Genomic DNA, 19,640 nt, shown 5'->3' on the forward strand with positions numbered 1-19,640 from the left:
AAGAATATCAGATTGGAGGAATTACTACAAAGACTAGAGAAGGTATCTTTGAAAACAAGGGGAAACCAATGGAGGCCAAGAAGGCAGAATAGGGATTCCCTGGTGGCGCAGTGGTTGAGAGTCCACCTGCCGATGCAGGGGACACGGGTTCGTGCCCTGGTCTGGGAGGATCCCACATGCCGCGGAGCGGCTGGGCCCGTGGGCCATGGCCACTGAGCCTGCTGTCCGGAGCCTGTGCTCCGCAGCGGGAGGGGCCACAGCAGTGAGAGGCCTGTGTACCACAAAAGAAAAAAGAAGGCAGAATAACATCCAAAATCACACCATGACAAAAATCAGGCATCAGACACCACACGCCACCCAAGGGTGGCCAACTCACCCTTCAGTGTGGCCCCCCCAAACTGGCCTGGCCCAACGTACAGAAGTTTATTCTCACTGTTGTTAACAAAAGATACCGACTGCTGCTACTGCTGCTGCTGAAGGAATTCATTCTAAACTGGGCTCTGCTTGATTATGACTCTCTTCAGACTCAAGGCTGCAAGCCCAGGTGTGAGCACCTGATTGGCTCAGCAGAGATCACATGCTAAGCACAAACTGCCAGAAAACTGAGAGAAGAAATGTCCACCCTCCTCTGGCTTCCACTGTGGAAAGTAGGACATTCCTCCCTTAGGGTATTAGTTAGCTATTGCCGTGTAACAAATAATCCCAAAAGTTAGCAGCTTAAAACAATAAGCATGTATTATCTTACAGTTTCTGAGAGTCGGGGATCTGGAAGCAGCTGGGCGGTTCTGGCTCAGAGTCTCTCGTGGAGGTGTTGATAAGATGTTAGCGAGAAGGCTTGACAGAAGCTGAAGGATGCACTTCCAAGGTGGCTTACTCTCATGGCCAGCTAGTTACTGGCAGGAGGCCTCAAGCTGCTTGAGTATGCTCATAACATGGCAGCTGGCTTCTCCCAGAGCATGGGATTCAAAGAAGAGCAAAGCAGAAGCTGCAATGTGTCCTATGGCCCAGCCTCATAATCACATACCATCACTTCTGCTGTATCCTATCCATCACATGGACCAACCCTAATAAACACAATGTTGGAGGGGACTACAAGGGCATGAAGACAAGCAACAGGGATCATTAGTGGCTATCGTGGTACCTAGCAATTATACTTGGGTTTTCCCAAAACAAGGAAAGGTGTTAAGAGACTACACAGCCCATAACAGTTACTGGCCATTGCAAGTACCACCTAGACACAGAGCCTGCCTTCTATGTTGTTGGCACTTTGATAGAAGAAAATATTAATAACATATAAAATAATAAAATAAACTGAGATAAAATGTTATCTCAGTTCAAAATAAATAAGTATCAAATTATATCTGCTCTGAGTGACATCATCCACTACTTTGAGTTAGGTTATTAGTAAGATGTCACTAAAGACAATTTCACAGTTCTACTTTAACTTAGCCCTAGAAATAACTACTTGCACATGCAAAGCTGAGATTCAATAGGAAAATAAATGTTTCCATTTTGAGTGTGTTCCTAGGTGTGCTTTGTTCCCCTGGCAGCAATAATCCCAGTAATGGGGGGAATCCATGACCTGCCAAGGGATTCCAAATCTTCAGAATCAAGCTCATTAGAGTTCTCCTTTCATGATGGACATTTCTATATCTGGTTGCGAATTAAAGGAAGCAAATATCTTGGAGGCTGGCCAGGCCCAAGGCACAGAAGCATAAAGCGTGTTCTCCTTCCTTTTTCCACATCATGTTTTCCATAGGCATGAAAACACCAGCCATCCCCTCCTAGACTCGACCACTTAGCTCGACTTGCATATGTTCTATTCCTACCCCACCCCCCGCCCCGTCTCAAGTTCCCATCCCAGCACTTTCTTTTTATTCCCTTTATTCAAGATGAGATTGTCTCTACATTTTCCCAGAGAAGAAAATAAACAGGGGGGTGGGGCGGAGATTTCTTATCTGTCTTGTTTTCCCATTTTCGGCAACCAATGTCATTTTCATAATTCTGAGCCAAGTGCCTAAGAGGGAATGGAATCAGTTTTAAAAATTGTGGCGTCTGGGGTCCCTGGTGAACTAGAGTCCACAACATTCCTGGCCTACTCTAAGCAAGAAACAAAGCATATCTTTAAGTTTCTCAGCAAACTAATGTGCATGTGACAAGAGCTGTAATCAATAAGTAACTTGATAAAGTGGATAAAAATTGACCCAGGAGAGGAGTGTAACATCCTATTAAGCAAATTCAGCCCAGACTGCTTTCAATCAGCCATCTGACCTGTCAAACTCAGAGACTGAAGTCTCTGTGGGAGAAGCTGGATCAATATTTTAAGCCCAAACTCCTTAAACTTTGTACTAACAAACCAGAAGAAAAAAAAAGTGATGCTCTCTAAATTTACAAACAGAAAAAAAGATGGAAAAAGCAGGGGAGGGGCAAGAAATATGTAAACTGTAAGTTACACACAGCTCCCAAGGGATAAATCTGTCTTTCCTGAACTAGACAAATGCTTACATCCACCAGCCCAGCCACAAATGATCCGTCATGAATACTGAAAGAGGAGAAGGAAATATTCAGGTCACAAATTTATCTGACTGAAAGTCAGGAACTAAGTGAAGCCTGCAAAAGTTTGATTTTTTTTTTTCATTAATATTGGGGGAGGAAAGAAAATACTGCAAGATGCCGGGGCACAGAGGCAAGGGAGGCATTGCAGGGTGCAATTTTTTTCTCAAATTGCATGAATACCATCATATAAATATTTTCATTTGTGAGGGAAGTGTGATTCTGTGTAAAAGAGTTCTCATGAATAAGTACCAAGCATCCAAAGCAGACCTCCATTGGAATTCCAGAAGCACTTCCGCCACCCTACCTGAGCACCAGCCTCTTCTTACCTATCCATAATAGCCAATCAAGAAGGCAATTCTCAACATTACAGGCTGCTGAGAGAGGGTATCAAAGCACTGAGTTCTGCAGTGCTCTAAATGGATTCTAACTTACAGGGGCCATCAAACGTCTACTCATGTAAGGGCCAAACAAAGAGATGAAAAGTGAGAAACAATGCCAGGATGATAGCCCAGGTAAATTATTTTATAGCCATTTCTCCTCCACCCTGGTCCCGATCGAAAAGAATTACCTAATCAAGACTACCTCCCATCCCTCTGTTTGCAACTCAATTTATTGTGGATTTATGAGCACCTACTATAGCGCCTACTATATGTTAAGCACTGCCACAGGGGAAAAATGCCTAAGACAGGTCCCTCCCTCAAGTTCCTCCAAATTGTCCAGCCTCTGGGTGAAGGAGAGACAGCTGGTAACCTGCCTGCAGGTAGGGAGTGGAAAGGCAGCCAGCAATGAGAGGTGGCCATTCACACCGCAGGTGTTTGCAAATGTGGCTGAGTGGAAATGGCAAAGGTTTACAATCACTGAAATGAGGGTCCAAGTAAGGAATGCAACTGAATCTTTGAGTAAGGAATGCAACTGATCTGAGCCTCAGTTTCCCCATCTATAAAATGGGGAGAGAAATACTGACCCCATGCGGTTTCTCGGAAGATTAAACAAGATGATAAGATATAAACTGCTGGGAACGTGCTTGAGACCAGGTAGGTGCTGATCGATGTCAGCTACTTCCCCTTCTCTTCACGATGAAAGTCTTTGGCAGGGGCTCAGCGCCGGCACAGAGCAAACATGGATTCTATCCGCCACGCACTTCGTGTCTGGGAGGAGGTCACCTGGACACAGCAAGGAAGGTAAACTCCCCATTCCACGCTGGCCCTGTCAGCTCACCTGCTCACTGCTGCAGAGCTGGGGAGAAAAAGAATCGCCTGAGAGCGGGAAGAAATTGGATCCAACGCTGGGCAAGATGACTGAGGCATTACAGAAACTGAAGAGGTAATGTGACCAGACACTTTGCAAAGCCATTTCTCCTCCCTTGTAACTGAACTAGGCAGCCTGCTGATCCTCCCAGGAGGATGGGAGGGTCTCTAATAGGAGCCCCTCACCCACCCAGGCTCATGGAGCAAAGAACTGGTCTAGACACTCGGGTGAATACAAAGGCGGTCAAGACACAGTCCTGGCCCCCAAGGAGCCTACAAGTAAGGGAGAGCAGACAGAAACGGATGAAAAGTTCTATGTCAATCACAGCCTCTGCCAGGGCAGCTCCCCACCTAGGGGGAGCACCTCCACCCGGCCCCCACCCTGCACTCTTTGTACCACAGGGTTCCTTCCACCCTCAGACATGGGAGATGCAACTAAGAGTATGTGAACAAATTAGCTGATTTAAAGGTTTTCCAGGCATGGATGATGTGACCCAGATATAAGAACAGGCTCTGAGCCCATCTGATACTTGCTCAGAAATGTTAACTGACTGAGGCCTTTTGCAGTGGGAGCTAAAGCTGAAAGTTGTAACGTAGAGAACAGTACCGTGATGCACCACGTGCAAGTTAAGTTGGGAGGATGTAAAAAGTATGAGTAAGAAGGCAGGGAAAAAAATCAGGCAGTGTAGGTTGTATCTGTCAACCAAACTGTCAAGGTCCTGGCAGGAAGAAGATTCTATGCTCAAACTGAGTAATCTGAGAAAGATTGGATAAAGAGATTATGTTCAAAGCTGGGGGCAGGGTTTAGGGACATTAACAAAGGATGATGTGGTACCTGAGAGCTGGTAACAAGGTACTCTTGCCACCCTTAGGGCTGATGTCATCAGAACCAGGAGAGGGGAGCTGAACGGAGAGGCTGCCTTGGGCAGAGGTGGCAGCCAGCCTGCAGCCGCCAGCAGGAAAGGAGCTGGGGGGTAAGTCCTCAACTCCACCCTCCTCCTGCCCCCATTCTCCAGCCCCGCCTCCACTGGCCAAACCAAACCACAGCCCGTGGGCCACCCATTCAAGTGGGGAGGGAAAGGGTCCTCCCTGTGGCGGCACTTTGCCCCAAAAGAGATCAACACTGAATCTGCATGATGTCACAGCTGGTTCTGACCAGCTGAAGTTGTTCACCGACTGAACTCCAAGGGACTCGGGGAGGCCAGGTCCTTACTGGACCCTTACTGCAGGCTGCTTCCTCACCAATGAACAAGGGGACTTGTTTCAACTGATCAGGCTCCGACCTACTGAGAGGGCTAGTTTCTGATCCTTAATCGCCATTACTGTCCTGAAACCCTCTTACTGAGTCTTTTTTGAAAAAATACTAACTCTTCTTCCTCTGGGAACAACTCAGTGGATTTATTCACTGCTGTGTTGTTCATTTGCCTGGCAAGTAAAGAAAAACTCTGTTTCTATGTTTTAATGGTTTTTGTGCCACCCCAGGGCACAGAGCAGGGTATGGAAGGGTGAAAGATGGATCTGAAGGGGTAAACAAAGCTATTCAGAGTGAATGTTGGGAGAAAAAGGTCCATAGAGAAAGCAACTAAGGAGCAGAAAAACAGAGAGCAGAGTCTCTGAAATAAATGATGGGACACAGAGTCAAGTTCACAAACTCTTGTAGTCCCCAAAGCCACCTTTGGGGCTCCAGGTCCAACCTCCAATTCTGCCCTTCTTGAGGCTGGCTCTTTGGCTCTGCCTGGATCCCCAGACCACTGTTCCCTTAGGTACAAGATGTCTGTGACACACAGGCCACCTGGGCTGCTTCTCTTGACTTCCCATCAAGAAGCTCTCCTCCCCACCTGTGGTCTTTCTCCAGCTCCTCCCAGGGACTCAGTGGGCCACCACTGAGCTTGAAGGTAGGTCATTCAACAGTTAAGATGGTCCGGCCCCACTGAAGTCACCAAGGATTTGGGGTGGGGCAGCCCCTACCCTTTTATACTCTGTCCTTTCAGTCTCCCCAAAACTTTGACCTTGGCTGGGCAGGTATTTAGAAAGTGCTTTATTGAAGAGTTGGGACAAATTGCAACACGGAATGATAACAAAGAAGGCTAGTTAAAGTTCTTAGTAACTTAATCTTTCCCCAGCACGATGCAGTATGGTTTCTCCTCAGCTCCATCCTGGGAGCCAAATTCAAGAGGAAAGGAGCCTTCTTATCTTTTAATGGCTGCCCCTTGGTTACGGGGATAGAGCATTTTAGAAAGGTCAGGATTAAATTGTTGTTCTCCTGCCAGGGAGAGGGATGTGGGATGAAGAGGGTGTAGTCAGCTTCCTCTAGTTACACTTATAAGAAGGCCCAGAACGTGTGGGTGACCCAAGGGAAGTTTGGCCCTTACAACCCAAAAGCCAAACCCCAATCCCAAGTCCCAAAGAGGGAGAGATCACCGTGAGCCAGCTGGTCCAGCCAAAGACTCAGCTAAATATGCCCTCTTAAATCAGCATCAGCATCCAGGCAGCAGGCAAGCGTCAGCAATACGGTACAGTCAACTCAGGATTGAGGCAAGGAGGAGTTAAGTAGACACATGCGCTATTTAATCTGCAACTGGAAATTCTGCAGCCAAAACATGTGGAAAGCAACTCCGTGAGCAACATTTTACACAGTTTTCATCAAAGAAACTCTGCTGCCTGCCTCTCTTGGGCTCATTTACCAGGAGAGAAGAAAGAGAAAGCATGTAGGGATGCCCTCTGTGTCCTTGACTTGTGTGTGTGTGTGTGTGTGTGTGTGTGTGTGTGTGTGTGTGTGTGTTGGGACGTGTGGAGGAAGAGTGAGAACCACTCCAAAGAAGACAGCCCCAAGAGAAGATGCATCCAAACCCTGCTGGAAAATAAAGAGTGATGGGAAGGGGGTGTTGGCAATGGGGTGGGCTGTGCCACCTGCTCCCTGGGAAACCCTCTTAAGGCTAGAATAACCCTGTTAAGCAGCGACATCACCTACCCAAGGCCAACTCCACTAAACATGGTCAAGAGTGGGTTTCCCACACGAGCAAAACAGGGAGTCACCCAGAGGCCTGAAAAGAGGCCCAGCTGCTCCCCTAAGTTTTACCCCCTCCACTGACTTGCCACCGTGCCCCCAAATTCCCACCGAGAAATTCGCCTCTGTTCACAAATGACCTTCTCTGCTCCAAACCAGTATGGCTCCTAAAAGTCTGCATCGGTGGCTCTCAAACCTCAGCACAGGTTACCTGAAGGGCTTGCAAAATCACGAGGGGTTGGTCCCACCTGCTGAGTAGATCTGGGCCAGGGCCTGAGAATTTACATTTCTGCAAGTTCCCAACGACCACTTGTTGAGAACCATGGACCTGCATGGAGAGTCACTGGCTTCATTGACCCTGGCATCTGTCGTCTGGCAGGGAGCAGCTACTGAAGGGACCAGACACTGGAGCTGTGAATTTCGACAGTGGAAGCTGGAAAGGTAGCCTGCGGGGAGGGGCAGTGCCCAGCAGGGAGCCGAGTCCCTTGGGCGGACCTGCCAGTGCCAGCAAATCCTGGGCCTGGAAGAACTCCACGGGGAATCGGGTGGGAAGTGAGGGGTCCTTCACTCCCTTCCTTCCAGAGGGCACACTGCTAGCCCTGCCACCGTCCCCAGGCCGCAGGGCAGCTCCGGCTGTTGTCTGAAGTCTGGGACCTCGCAGGTGGAGCAGCCCTACAGTGGGGCTCCAGGGCCACTGCGTCCTTCCCTTGCACACTGACTATTCACATCCAAAGATGCTTCTCCAGACTCGGCCCTGTTTACCCGAACACTGCGGATGAGGGGCCCGGCATGTGACTTCGAGACATCTGTTTTCCCTTTGCATTTTTCTCATTCTGACTCCTCTCTCCCCGCTCCCCTGTCTTTCTCTATCACAATGCAGCTTCCCAGAAATAGAATTCCGACAAGCTCCAGGAAAATCTGAGGGGTCCACTCAGTTTAAACTACAATTGAAAATCTTCCTGCTTCATGCATCCACTTTGAAACGGAGAGCACGTGTTCTTCGGATCGGAGACAAAAGGGCCGCCCCTCCCCCCAGCCACACAGTTCTGCAGGCTTGTTTCAGGACTACAATTAGAAGGGGCTCTTAGGATTTTTTTTTAAATTATTTATTTATTTATTTATGGCTGTGTTGGGTCTTCGTTTCTGTGCGAGGGCTTTCTCTAGTTGTGGCAAGTGGGGGCCACTCTTCATCGCGGTGCGCAGGCCTTTCACTATCGTGGCCTCTCTTGTTGCGGAGCACAGGCTCCAGACGCGCAGGCTCAGTAATTGTGGCTCACGGGGCTAATTGCTCCGCGGCATGTGGGCTCTTCCCAGACCAGGGCTCGAACCCGTGTCCTCTGCATTGGCAGGCAGATTCTCAACCACTGCGCCACCAGGGAAGCCCCACTCTTAGGATTTTAAACATGGATTTCTAAATAATACATATGGGACTTTTTTTTTTCAGAGAGAAGAGCTTTCAAAGGTCCAGTTAGCTACTCCTTTGCATATTAAGAAATTCTTTTTATCTATCAAAAGGATTCTGTGAGTCAGGCCAGGAGCAAGGATAGAAACTTAAAAGATGAGGAATTATCAGTTAACCAGTGAAAGATGTTAATCACTGCTTGATACCTATACAAAGAAGGCAGCGTCGCTCTAGGTACTGATGCTAAAATGCATAATGCAAACAGATCATGGTCTCATAGAGCAGGGGAATGGCCTGGAACAGGGATGGCCAAAGATACACTTGCTTTAGTTGGTGGCTTTTGGACCCATTTTTGGTTTGGGCAGGTCTTTAAGGAGAACACTGAAGCCCAAACTCCCCAGCCCCCATTCCCAAACCCCAACATCGAGTCCCTCAGTGACCAAATAAATGGTCAGCTTGCCCCTGCTAAAGCATTTGCAGGAATTTTCCCTCGGCAGCCCTTTCCCCCATCCACCAAGTCAGTCTTGCTTATAGCAGTGTGAGGTAAACTTACACACACACACACACACACACACACACACACACTCACACATACACACACACAGCAGCTATCTTTCTCTATCCTCCCAAAGCTGCAGTCATCATGAGATGTGTTCAAATAACAAAATCACCATTCTGTGTATTTCTTGGCATTTACAGCAACACCTTGTCAGGTTTCCCCAAACCCATAAATACACTGTCACAAAGGTTCCCCTTTACAGCCCAATGTGAAGGAACTCAGCCATCTGCTTTCAGGTTTCAACCATTTTCACTAATCTTCCACTTTGTTTTATGGGATGGGATTAGGCCTGGTTTCCACAGGTGCCCAGGTTTCATTCTACTGCCTGTCAGTTTTTCCATCACGGGCCACATGTGTAGGCTGATGAGCGGAGCTCAGACACTCATCCTGCCTAACGAATGGTCCTTGTCAATGAACTTTAACCTCCTTGGCATTGCCCATGAAGAAGCACATCTTTCACTCTCTCAGGGATAAGCTAAAAAAAGGAAAAAACCCTGCTCTGGAATGATGCAGCCAAATGTTGCAATTCAGCAAAGTACAACAGCTATGGAATCCTTCAGTGTGAAAGGACACTTCATCTGTGGATGGTTCTTAGGTTCTATGTGAACAGAGTAGCTGCACAGGCTTTTGGAGAAACACGAAGATACTGCAACATACAGCAATTGTGTTCTTCAGTGAAGATGATAAGAGTCCAAATCTCTGCCCTGGGTGCTGAGCAGGTGTGCTTGTGGGTGAAGGGAGAGCCCTACAATAGCTTAGAGCAGTGGTTCTCCAAGTGTGGTACCCAGACCAGCAGCATCAGCATCACCTGGATTTAATAAGATCTCCGGTGACTGGGAGACACATCAAAGTCGCAGGAGCACTGGCTTAGGGGTCAGAGCGGGGTGCCGCATGCTGACGCTGTGTAGCTGGGAGCCTGTGTGGCTCAATGGGGAAGAGGTCGCACTGGTTTGGAAAGTCCTAGATTACAGTCCTGGTTCTGTACCAGCTGGCAATCTGACTCGGTCACTTCACTTCTGGGGACAGCTACAGAAGAAGATCCCTGGTTTTCCAAGTTGACTGCCCATTGCAATCAACTGGAAATTTTTTTTTAACTATGGATACCCAGGTCCCACTCGCCAGAGATTCAAATTTAATTGGTATGGGGTATAGCCTGGACATCCAGATCTTTAAAAGTTCCCCACGTGGCTGTAATATGCAGCCAAGGATGAAAACCCATGCACTTGGCTGCCTTTAAGGTCTTTACTCGCTCTAAAATCCAAGTATTTGGTCAATTCTATGGCTCGAGATAAGTACTAGAGGGAAAAACAATTCTTAAGCCTAAAGCTAGGACACTCCCAAGGACTGGATTTGCACTATTATATCCCTGAATTAAGTAGGTTTAAGTACAATAATCATTGAAAGCTCTGATTAACTAGGTTCCAGTTAATTGAAGTCCTACTCCAGCATATTCTTTTTAGTGGATTTCATATTTCACATGGGAGTTTCACAGCATGGACTCTATTCCTCATCAGAATCTCCACTCTTAAATTTTATTTAAGCAAGTTGATGACCTGCCTCTCTATTTTTTTCCCTCTGAAATCAAGTTATAAATGTATAGTGAGTTATGTCCTCTAATACCAATGTATGATCTTTTTTCAAATACACATGTTCACTGAAGTTAGAGGGAGATATTTTAAAATGAAGAGGAGTTGTTTTCAGTCTCCCTTCTGAACAACTGCATTGCATTTCATCCCTTCCTACGTGCATTTCTTGCTGTTTTATCTGGGAAAAGACACTGCGGTTTTTGGGTTCCACTGACTGACCTATTTAGCGCCCCTTCTTTGGATAAGTTTGGCTAGGTGAATCAATTTATATAGTCCGTTCTGAGTTGTCACTCTTAGTGACAAGCAGAAAATTGAAATTTGTAAGCCATTTGCTGTTAAGATGGTACATAAGATTTTAAGATTTGTTTTAAAAAAGAGAGAGAGAAAAAGAAAACTGGTCAGGTTAGGAGTTCTTTCTTTTTTTAAAAAAAAAAAAAGCTCTCTCTCTATATACATGATGTACGTTCAATAAATTTAATAGGAGTGAATGTCTCTAGCCTTATGTGAAACTGAATCACTATCTGTGGAGCCAGCAGGAATCAGCAGCCCCCTCCCAGGTTCCCTCTCAGGCCCCACAGCGCCCAGGAGCTGCTCTCTCCAAACACCTGCTTCATCCTTCTCTGTCCAAGGACCAGCTTCCTCTGAATCCCCACATGCGTGAAAAAGATGGTGCCCCCACTTCTGAGTTTATAACACTCAAGTTCAAGCAAATGGCCCCCAATTAACATGACTCTCTCAGTCACAGCTCTGAATACCCAGGAGAAAGGATATGAGGGCCTAGCATAGGTCAGGTGTCCATACCTGTTTCAGTCTGTGGCCACTGATGGGTAGGACATCAAGTACAAACATGGCTGCCATCACCTGCCATGTTGGACAACAAGAAGTAAAGCTCAGAGAAAGGTGAGCATCAGGAACTGGGCAGATTCTCCCAAAAGGAGTTTCCAACCATTGCCCATTTATGTGAATAACAGAGTTTCAGCAGCAAGGTCTCTGAGACCCACAATTATTCCTTCAACTTGGACTTCTGTCATGGATATCAGCGACATTCCCACCTGAGTCCTCCCATGCCTCACGGAGCATTGATGGAGGCAATAGAGGATCCTGTGTTCTATACTGTCTCGAGCATGATGCACGACAAAGACTGATAGTTATCCCCAATATCTATCTCTTCTTCTATAAAACCAGAACTTGTAGTTAGGAAGATGGCCAGCCAGAATAAAGGTGACACTTCTTAGCCTCCCTTGCATCTAGGTACGGCCATGGGACTACATTCTGGCCAACAGGGTTTGAGCAAAAGTGGTAAATGCAACTCCTGAGCCATGCTCGTAAAGGGAAGGGGTTCTCCCTCTCCTCTTCCTCCATCCTTCATTCTGTTGCTTAGTATGTGGACATGGACATGGTGGCCAGGCGTCTTGGACTATGAGGATGAGGGAACAGTAGAAAGTTGGCAGAGCAACAATATAGAAGGTGCCTGGGCCCTTGATGATGTCAGAGAGCAGAGCCACCATAACAGCTTGACCTTTTATGTAAGAAATATATACAGGTCTACCCTGTTTACACCACTGTTATTTTTTTACTTCTATCACACACGGCAGAAACTATGTCCTAACTAATGCTGCTTGTACAATCATAAAGTTCCAGAGCTTTAGTCTTACCATCTAATTTAGAAAGTATCCAATCCAACCGTTCATAGTACAAATGAGGATTTAGTGACCAAGAAGAGAGAATGACTGCCTCATCACATATCTGGGGCTTGACCTAGGTCTTCTGACCCGTCCCCATCCCACTCCCAGCCTCAGAACTTTTTCTATCATACTGCATTGATTTCCTCCACTAAGTAGGCAATGGAGATTCAGCTATGGATGATCAAATGTGGTTTTTAAAGACTTTTTCCCACGTACAAGATGACATGTAAGTGAAACAACAGCAATCCCCTCCTTGCAAAAGGAACAAAAAGTTCTGGTTCTGGGTCTGCCCCCTTTTGTTTCTCTACAGCCGACACTTGGGATCCTCACTGTTATCTCCAGATTTAGCATAAGGTGGGTGCTGTAGGACACACAGGAAGTCACTGCACCTCTCTGGGCCTTCCATTCCCCCTTGGAAAAGTGAAATTGGACAAATCCATTTGGCTCTGAAAGTCTAAAGTTCTGTTAAGGTTGTAGGCTCTCCAGTCTGACCCTGACAAAAGTGTGACTTCTTTTGAAACCATTTCCCCACTTTCAAAAGACAAAACTAAGCTTCTGAACATGAAGGCTTCAAGTGCCATAGACCCCGTGCTCCCCACTGCCCAGGCCTCAAGCAGGCCCTCCTGGATGCAGAGGAGCGGGATCTGGTGGGCGGAGGGACATGAGCCAATCACTCTCCATCAGCTCTTGTTCTGCTCCCCTGTCCTTTGCCCTTTTCCTTACGTTTGTGTGGAACAGGATGGAGACGGCTGTGATTTGCTGTGCCCTGAGCGCATCTTGGAAAGTGGGACCTTTGAGAGCAAAGGTGGAAAGGGAAGAGCAATGAAGACACTACTCTTGGTCCTGCCTTCTTTTTGCCCTTCTCGGTAGACTTTACACGAATAGAACCTGGTTTGGGGACTCCCGTTTTCACCCATTTTGTGGGAAAGGAGAGACACACATAGAACTTCTGAACACAATCTGTACCCCACCTCAGACTCACTGTTTGCTTTTGGAAATAAAAAGCTAAATGCATGGGGAGATGAAATCAGAAAAAAATGGAAAGGACCCAATAAGTGGTTTGCCTCTTGTTACCAACAGGAGTGAAGAACAAAGGGCACAGGAGGAAAATCAACCCAGAACTCAACAGTATACATCTCATCATCGACTCCCTGCCTTTAACAATAATTTAAACTTAAACCTTTAAGTATTTGACTCTTGGTTCCTTCTTTGCTGCTCACACTTCCACTCCTCACTGTGCTGTCACTCACTACTAAGCAAGATGCAGCCCACGACCCCCTTGCAGGGGGGGGAGCGGGGGTGATGCTAAAGCACCAGTAGGATATGACAGATGATCACACCTCCGCCAGGGAGAGTTAATGATGCCTTTAAAGGCGGCTCCTAATCCCTCAAGCAGAACTGAGGAGACAAGAGGCACCGCTCAGGGAGAGGTGGGGGAGTGTTCTCTGTCTGGCTCACGAAGACGCAGCACCTGGATTCAGCCACGTTCCACCCACACCCTACAGAGCTGCCCAGGGTCTCGGTAATCTCCCGCGCACTTCTGGTCTCAGAATGGTTCACCTTTCCCAGTTCGTCTCCCAGGCCCTAGGGAAACATGACGACTTGTCTGCTGGACACAGAGGAGGAAGCTGAGTGCCAGGACGCTCCACAGAGCCCAAGCCCAAGGCTCTCCTTGTAATCACAAGATGCCCAGTTCTGCCAGAGGGAAGACAGAGGGGCCTTTCCAGGACAAACACCTCTAAGTTAAGAATGAGGGTCTCCAAGGCAGGCTGACTTATCCTATCTCTCTTGAGAATGACCCTTCTTCTCTTTCTGAATGAGAGGCTGACTCGCTGTGCTCTGAGTGGCTGAAGCTAGGAGGGAACCAAGAGCCACCACATGGGGCACTGAACACACACGGTCTCAACAACCACTTGAGAGCGATGCGTGGCCGTTATCCCCATTTCACAGATTTAGAGAGACTGAATGACTTGTCCAAGGTCATATGATCAGTCAGTGCTGAAGCCGGGATTCCGACCCACATCTGAGCTCCTCACTAGATCATTAAGACCTGCCAGAGCAAGGAGATCATCTGTGACGCAGCTGCTTGGGCCCAAGCTCAAGTGTATATCACTGACCTCTGCTTCCTGAAGGAAGGCCTCTGAGAATGTCTCCTAAGAGGCCCTGGACAACTGGGACAGCCTATTTCCTCTTAGGAGTTGCTTTTCTTCCAACACTTCTGCTACACTGGGGCTCACATTGGGGAAATCCATCATCAGGCCAATGAATTTTTTTCCTAGGTTCCTGTTTTCGAATACACCCCATTTTAAAGAACACCAGTTCCCGACCCAGGAACTAATGATTATTTCTATCACTGGGTTTCTCTACACATTTCTGAGAAGCTTGAATGTACGACAGTCTTTTTCTCTTGTCACACAGAATCTCTCTAAGATGATCCACCATATCTATGCCTCATAGATACTCAGCCTTTCTCTTAAAAATATAAGTGCAAGACCTCTTTTGCAAAGGGCAGCTCAAGTTTCAAAAATACACCAGGAAGGTTTTTATGTTCACACACTGGATCAAGACTTTGGTTTAATGAGTCAGCCCAACCCTGCATTTGCACCGGCAGGCAGGGGCCTCAGGGGAACGGGTGCAGCACCCACCCTTACAGTTTCTGCTCCAACTCCTGGCCCCTGTTCCACCCGTTGATACCAACTGCAAATAACTGTGAATTATCATCTTGCCCATGTAAGAAACTGTCTTTAAGAAAAAAGATTATTCTTTATCCACTTGAGATAACTACTTCAAATTTCAAAGCTAATAGGTTAAAGAATGCTAAGGAGGCAAAAACAATCACTAGGCGATGTTAATTAAACCCGAATCGAATTACTAAGTAAGAATAGACCCAGGAAAACAAAACTTTCTTCAGCCAAACTGAAATCTCTATGTGAGTTACAAGTTGAATGCATGCCATTCAGCCTTTCAATGCAAGGCCTAACGGTTTCTAGAAAGTGCTCACTGTGGACAAGCAGCTCCCAGGATGCCAGTCGCTGCAGCCAAATTCTAAGACCTTCATCGGGGCAACATATTAAACTGTGTGGGGAACGTATTAAAATAACCTCCACTTTCATAAATCCAACCTTGCCAGTATTTGCAAACACTGAATTCTGAAAATCATGCCATAAATAAAAATTTTACAAGCCACCACCTCTTCCTTAAACTCAGCCATGGACCATAAAAAAATTATCAAGTTGCATCTCTCCAAAATGTGCATGGTCTCTGGGGCCAAGGGAGCCTTCGCAGATGAAAGAGGAAGGTGTGAGGTGCCTGGGGGCCTGGGCAGCCCTTCCCTGCAGCCCAGAGGTGCCTCCACATCTTGTAACTCCTGCAGCTTCACCCTTAAAATGAAACTTAGAAGCTGACAGATACCAACAGGTATTCAGACTCAAAGAGAACCAAGGTGTAATAACCAGTATCATGAGCACCTGGTGCTCGGCCGCAATCTTGGAGCCATCAGTCCTTTTCCAGCTGCCCTCCAGTCAGCGGTGACTCAGTGGCTCAGGGGAGGGGATACGGGCGCCTGGCGTGACTAGCTCCGTAAAGATGCTGTAAACTGGATGGCAGTTATTCATTCTTTTAACACTGATTTATTAAGGCTACACTTGATATCAAGGTCTATACAATACTGCATGTAGTATAAGGACTTCTGAATAGCACGAATATCCAAACTGGCGCTTGGGATCTGCCCTTGGAAAATGTGTGGTAAGAACAGAGCGGGTGGGGAGCAGCCCAATTTCCCTTTGCCCCCCTCTTTGAGGCTGCTTCTCCCTCCCTCTCCCTCCCTCTCTTCAACGACTCAAACTCTCTCTCTCTCTCTGTCCCCTTCAAATGTGCTTTAAAGAGAGTACCTGATGTCAATGACTTACACCTCAGTATAAAGTGTCTGGCTGTCGGTCGTAATAACGGCTTCCATTCTGTTAGTCCATTCTGCGTCGGGCCCATCCACGCGGAGAACTCTCCATACCTTGGCCCATTTCACATACCCCCACGATCCGTGCGGGGTGCAGCTCAGATCAGCAGAGGCTGCAGAGGGCTGTGGGCTTCCTTCACAAAAGCTCCGCTCAGAGCGGCTGGGCCCGTGAGCCATGGCCGCTGAGCCTGCGCATCTGGAGCCTGTGCTCCGCAACGGCAGAGGCCACAACAGTGAGAGGCCCGCGTACCGCAGGAAAAAAAAAAAAAAAAAATCTCCGCTCAGCAGCCACTATGGGCTCCCCACTTCACTCGGCATCCAAGCCCAAGTCCTCACCATGGGCCCTCGAGGCCCTGCCCCCTCAGCCTCATGGCTGACCCCTGACCTCATCTCTGCAGCACACCAGCACATGGCTGCTGTGGGGCCCTGGCACCGGCTGTCCCCTCCACACGCTCTTTCCCAGATACCAGCGGGATCACTTTCTCATCTCCTGTAAGGCATTACACAAATGTCACCTCCTGGGCAAGGCTTTCCCTGAAATGATCACCCCATTTAAAACTGCAACCCTACAACCCCACGGCCATCCGTACCCCGACATTCCCCATCTCCCTTTCCCACTTCACTCTCTCCATAGCAATTATCACCAGCTAAAACAAATGATTCAGTTATTTCTTTTGTTTATTTTCTCCACTCTATTCCCGGCTGTAAGCTCCCAAAGCCAGGGATGTTTGTCCATTTTCTTCACTGCCGTTAACTCCAGGAATTAGAATGTAGGCGCTCAGTAAACATTTACTGAATGGATCATCACATGAAGAGCTTGTTTAAAACTACACTCCCTTCATTATTCTGTGGCCTCTTGGGGCATTTCTGATGGAGTATAATGTGGATGGATTTTAGGGAAGCAGTAAGACCAGATTAGAGACCCATTCCTTCTCTTCTACCAAATCTTTTGATTGCCCCATTTCTCCTACGTGAATTAAAAAGGGTCCACATGAAGGAGGGGGGACGTGGAGTGCTAGGAGATTGCTGTGGCAATTTCTTGCTCTCTCAGCATTTGACAAGTCAAGGCCTGGCTCCTCAAATCAAGAAAACATGAAAATATAATATTTTCACATTTAAGATAGGAAAGGCTTTCTCTATTGGCCCTTGAATGCAATGTAAATCGCATTCAATTCATAGACCTCCAGCCCTCTCCTTGCTTGCGTTCATTCTAGAAATGAGCACGCCATTCCCGAAGATCTCTTACACATCTATTTGGAAGTAGCTAAGAATTCAGATCAGACAGCAATCTTGGGATCCAGCTGCTACTTCTCCAGCTCACAAAAATCTCCACAAACCTCCCAGAGTGCTAAATGACTACCGCAGCCCTCTCCACTTAACCTCAAACTGGGTCACCCTCTAATCAAGAACAATGAATGACTAGCAACATATTTTTCTTTTCCTCTTAATTAGAGTAATTCCACCCTGGCAGTAACCCTCAGACTGAAACTATGCTAATGACAAAAGTTTTGATTCAGAGAAAAGCGACAAGCCATCAAAAGTAACTAGCCCATAAGATTCCTGGTTAACTGCCAGTCAAGCGATCAGACCAGTGGCTAATGTACCGTGAAGCTAATGAGACTTCAGCTTCAAGGTTCCTCATGTTGCCCGACTCTTTCCAAGGCCCCAGGCACTCAGTGCACGTGGTCATATGTTTTTGTAAATTTTTCGGAAGACATGGGAACCACAGTTGGTTAACATTCATCTCTCTTTCCATTCTAATTCTTCCTCCACCATACTTGCCCTCAGATTGGGTAGCACTGGAGTGGCTGCTGGCATGTCTGGAATCTGGATAAGGGGCAACTTGAAATGCATTTACTCTGGGTTTAGAGGGCTCTATATATGTAGTTTGAAGGCATTTCCGTGTAAAGGTAAGTTAGTGCTGGCTGTCATGCTGTAGAAAGGGTTTTCATGAATATTCCTACCACCCATGGGGCCCTCTCACCCATGCCACAGAGGGGAGGGGCTAGAGGTCACTCAGCATTAGGGTCCCCATATTGGCCAAGGTACTTCAACTCCTCAGAGCTTCAACATCTCGTCTTTAAAATGAGGATAGTAATGTCACCTATCTCGAAGATTGACATGACTTATTAAAATAGATAATTATTATTAACACTAACATTACTTACTCTGTATCCAGGCATGATATTACTTGCTTAACATACATTATCTCAACCCCAGGCTTAGAAAAACTCGGTACCTTATCGAAGATCACACAGCGGATAAACTAAGGAGACAAGAGATGAATATGACCCGTCTTTTAACCACTGTGTTATGTGCGGGCTCAACCCAGATGCTCAATATTCTCATGAATGGCTAACATTTATTTACATGACACTGGGCCAAGCCAAGGCCAGGCACTCACTGGAGACTGATGGGAATCAAGGTCAGGGGGTAGGAGTTGGGAGGTAGGACAGACAGAAGGTCTAGGCTGTAGTCCAAGGATCAGGAAAGGTATTATGAGCTGCAAGAGAAAACACTAGCAAAAACAACTACCATGTGTCAAGCAACATGCTAGGCAGATTACATACCTTTAATGGGATCCTTTTACATGTATTAAGTCAGCAAAATAAGCTTGAAAATAAAATAATAATATTCAATGCTGGCAATATTTTGCCAAGCTGCTACACTCATTTATTCATATTAGGTATGTAAATTGCTACACTCTTGGAAAGCAATTTGACGATATATATCGAGATCCATGAAGATATTCATAGCCTTTGACACATTAATCCCACTGCTGAGAATGTATCCTAAAGAAATCTTTGAAAGGGAGCAAAATATCTATTTACACAAAGATACTTACTACAATGTTATTTGTGATACTGAAATTCTGGAAGCCTCTGAAATGTTCAAAGAGGGAAACTGATAGGTAAATGATAGCACATCACCTTGATGGAAATAACATGGGCTTATTATGATTCACAGGGTCTATGGGAGAACACGGACAAACACATCATCTGTGAAAAAGAACTCAACGGCCAGTTATATTATTTTTGCATCAATCAATCTATATGGATAACAGCAGGAAACAAAACCAAACGACTGTCTTAGGGTGAGGTATTGTGGGAGATCTCATTCTCCATATACCTTGGAGTGTTCTGACAGTGGTGATAAATGAGAGAACAGAACAAGCAAAGGCCAGCACAGGTGAGAACAGCAGTCAGAGGGATAAAGGGCAGAGCCAATCAAGGCCTATGGAGAACTTCAGCGAATAGCTCAGCCTTGGTCAACTCTCCACTCTCACAGTCAGCAGCACTCTGGACAGAGCAGCACTGAATTGCTCTGAGTCTCAGTTTCCTTAATTATACTACCTATTTGGGCCAACCTTTTGGTTACTGGCAGGACCATTCAGATAATGCTGTTTCATTTCATTTAAGAACATTGTCCGGGGCTTCCCTGGTGGCGCGGTGGTTAGGGGTCCGCCTGCCGATGCGGGGGGCACGGGTTCGTGCCCCAGTCCGGGAGGATCCCACATGCCGCGGAGCGGCTGGGCCTGTGGGCCGTGGCCGCTGGGCGTGCGCGTCCGGGGCCTGTGCTCTGCGGCGGGAGGGGCCGCAGCAGTGAGGGGCCCGCGTACCGCAAAAAAAAAAAAAAAAAAGAACAT

This window comes from Mesoplodon mirus (genome assembly GCF_964341445.2).
Source record: "Mesoplodon mirus genome assembly, chromosome: 8".
In the NCBI taxonomy this organism is placed as follows: Eukaryota; Metazoa; Chordata; class Mammalia; order Artiodactyla; family Ziphiidae; genus Mesoplodon; species Mesoplodon mirus.